Source organism: Crocodylus siamensis, chromosome 2 (genome assembly GCF_052110815.1).
Source record: "Crocodylus siamensis isolate JL-2025a chromosome 2, ASM5211081v1, whole genome shotgun sequence".
Taxonomy (NCBI): Eukaryota; Metazoa; Chordata; order Crocodylia; family Crocodylidae; genus Crocodylus; species Crocodylus siamensis.
The window spans coordinates 231,453,297-231,457,286 of NC_143396.1; positions in this window are offsets into that span (position 1 = coordinate 231,453,297).

A 3,990-nucleotide genomic window follows, 5' to 3' on the forward strand; every position below is an offset into this window, starting at 1 on the left:
TCCGACAGTGGCAGGAGTGGATGCTTTAGAGAAAGAGCATTAAACTGGATATATCTAGAGGCATCTATCCCCTATTCATTACCCTCCTTGGCATCTCCCATTATTGGTTTAGAGATGACAAAGGAAACATTTCCAACCCTTCTATTCAACAGCTATTAATAGATCTATCATCCATGAATTTGTCTGGTCTCTTTTTGAACCTGACTATACTATCTACCTCTACTACCTCCTGTGGCAATTAATTCTAAAAAGTTAACTATGTGTTGTATTAAAAAAAATCCTTTCTCTTTTTAATGTTAAACCTGTTTCCTATTAATTTCAATGGGTACCCCCTAGTTCTAGTATTCTTTGATTTGGTGAATAATAGATCCCAGTTCACTTTGTCCACACTTTTCATGATTTTATAAACCTCTATCATATCCCCCCTCAGCTTCCTCTTTCCACACTAAAGAACCCTGGCCCTTTTAGTCTCCCCTGTAATAGCAGTTACTTCATACTCCTAATTATTTTAGTCACTCCTCTTTGCACTTCTACTACATCCTTTTTGAGATACAGAAACCAGATCTCTTCACCATGTTCAAGAAGTGGATGCATCATGTTCTCTGTTTTGTTTTCAATTCCTTTCTTAATAATCCCCAATGCTTTATTGGCTTTTTTGGTTGTCACTACACATGGAGTGCAGTGAACTATCTATTTTTAGTGAACTATCTATAGTGACTACAAGGTCTCTTTCCTCAGTGGTAACAACTAGTTCAGAACCCATCATGGTTAAAGCTGAAGTTATTTTTCTCCATGTGCGTTGTCTATTACTTGTTGACATTGAAGTTTGTCTGCTAATTTTTGCCCACTCACTCAGCTTGGTGAGGTCTTTCAGGAGGTTCTCTCTGTCATTTTAGGATTTGACCACCTGGAATAATTTGGTGTCATCTGCAAACTTGGAGCTTTCTCCAATGTGCACCCCTATTTCCAGATCACTCATGAAAATGTTTAAAAACAAGGGATCTAGTACAGATTCTTGCAGGATCCCAGTTTGACCTCCCTCTACCCTGAAAAGTGACCAATTAGTCCTACCCCTTTACTACCTATCTTTTAATCAGTTCTCAATACACAAAAGAACCTTCCCCCTCGAATCCCATGACAACTGTTTTTTTAAAAGCCTTTGGTAAGGGATCTTTATAAAAGCTTTTCAAAAGTCCAAATATATAATGTCAACTGGATTCCTCTTGTCTACATGCTTGTTAATAGGGCTGTGCAAAACAATACTCTTCCATTTCGACTTGCGTTTCGATGGAACAGCATTTCATCTTCAATTCGAAACTGCTGTTCCATTTTGTTTTGTTGAAACAGTTTTGCTGTTTCGATGCTGTTTCGACATTTCACCCATAGGCTATAATGGGGAAGCTTGAAACAGCCTATAACTTTGACATTTCTGGCCTGATTTGGATGAAACTTGCAGGAATGGTCGCCGCTTCTGAGGGCAAGAAACCTGCTAAGTTTCAAGGAGATAGGTGTAGGGGTTTCAGGGAAAGTGTACCTCAAAGTCTTGAAAGCAAAAAACTCATGGCACATGTATGTGTTAAGCCACAGTGGGGTCAAAACTGCAGGCTTGCTAGCTCCAACTGAGGCCACAAAGCCTGCCAAGTTTCAAGGAGATAGGTGCAGGGGTTTGGGGGAAACTGCACCTCAAGCTGTGGACAAGCAAAATTCATGACATGGGTGACACTGTGTGTGTTAAGGTGCAGCAGGGTGAAAGCTGCATGCCTGCTAGCCCCTGCTGTGGCCACGAAGCCTGCCAGCTGTCAAGGAGATAGGTGCAGGGCTTCTGGGTTCAGGGTCCGTGCACCTCTGGCTGCTAACAGGCAAAACTCGTGTCATGGATGCTCGTGGGACTGTCTGTCTTGGGGCACAGGGGGTGGAAACTGCAGGCCTGCCAGGCCCTGCTGAGGCTACAAAGGCTGCCAGCTGTCAAGGAGATAGGTGCAGGGGGAGTCTGGGTTCTGGGGCCCTGCACCTCTACCTGCTGACAGGCACAACTCGTGACATGGGTGGGTGACACTGTGTATGTTAAGGTGCGCCCTCACTCAACTGACATCAAGGCAGAAAGCAGGGCAGTTCAAACAATGCTGCCTTCTTTGCAGTTCTTGCATCCCTCCCCCAGAGGGATTGGAAGGGACCTCAGGAAAGATGACAGTCACTGGCCAGCTACACAGTCAATATGAGAGCAGTCCTTCCCTCCCACCTTTCCCCTCCCTCTCCTTACTTTAGTTTCCATTTCCCTTCAGGCAAGCACAGCTTGAGCTTCAAAACTTGAAACATTTTGAAATTTTCTAAACGTTTCGACTTGCCTTGTTTAATTTTGAGGTTGTTTTGAATTTCTCTGTTTCGTTTTGATTTCACTGTTTTGAACTCGAAACAAGTCAAAACAGCATCCACACAGCCTTGCTTGTTAATGCAATATGGCTGCAAAAAAAGTTAATTCAGTTTGGGTCTTTAGGGGCAGAAGTATCCTATCTCAGAGAAGGAAGGTCCTTATATTTTTCTGGTGTAATATTTCCTAGAAACTGCATCCAGTTCTGGGATATTAAATTTTAAATGTCTCTATGAAAAAACATGATTATGTCCAAAATGACTGGTAAGCCAATGCAAAAGTATCCTTCATAAAAGTGCCCCCCCCCCGCCCATTGTTCCTAATCTGTCTTTCCTTTGTAAACTGATCAGATTTTCAAAGCAAAAAAGAGGGAGCCATGGAAGGTTTATGTCATAGGACAGTTTGGGGGGGGGGAACTACAACGATTGATAGGAAAGTGAGGAAGAAAAGGTGCACCTCTTCTCCCATTCCTGTCATTTCAAAATGAGACATCATGGTCAAAGATAAAACGAGAGAAAAAAAATTATTTTTGTCTCTATGCATTCAGCTTCCTGGAGAAGTTAACTGGAGCAAACTGAGATGTGAACTGAGCACAGTCCTCACTAACACTCTGTGTAGATGCTGTGCAATAATTACAAAGCTCACTTATTCTACTTTGAAATGACACTTTGCATGTTAAGAGTGTTCCTGCGAGTAGTTAGCATGAAGTAGCTGGAATACAGGTTTCCCTCGGTTTATGCTGTGCATATGTTCCCAGAGAACGGCACATAAATCGAATTTGCATATAGCCAACCCACTTTACAATGTAACAAATAGGGATAGGTTCCCATGGCAGCAAGAGAGGGAGGGAGGCTGGGACTAAGGAAGGGGCAGGGGGAGGGGTGCCACTCCCAGGGCTGCACAAGGCACCAAAGCAGAGGGAACAGAGCGGCACTCACCCCAGCCCTGGCTGCAGCTGCTCCAGGAACGGCCAGCGCCAGGTGCCTGCAGCTGCTGAGCAGCACTGTGGTCCACGTGTCCCCACTCACCTCTGCTCCTGGGCTGTGCCATGCCCTGGTGCAGGCAGCTGGTGTCAGGGTGAGTGCTGCACCCCATGGCGCCCAAAGCTCCGCTTGTCCACACTTACCTTAGCCCATGCTGGAGCAGCCCTGAGAGCAGCTGACACCAGCTGCCTGCACCACAACACAGCACAGCCCAGGAGCTGAGGTGAGACAGGTGTGGGGGAACAGGCAGAGCACGGTGTAGCCCAGCAGCTGCAAGCAGCTGGCGCCGGCCGCTCCCGGGGCCGCTGCTACCGGGGCAGGGGTGAGTGGGACCACAGCCCTTTCCCCTCCCCCCACAGACTTACCTGCTTGGGCGGGGGGGCATCTATGCTGAGATTTGCTCTATAAGAGCAAATTTACCTCTCATATAACGAATTATAGGTCTAAATATGCTCATCACATAAGAGCGAATTCGCTCATAAAGAACCTGCATAAATGCGGGAAACCTGAACTGGAAATTCACACCCTAACTTACTGCACAATAAATTCCCCTTTGACAACAAGCCCCATGACACCTTTGCTGTCTCAGTTATGATCTGTTCTCTTCCCTTTCTCTCCCTTTCTTTGCCTTTGCAAACA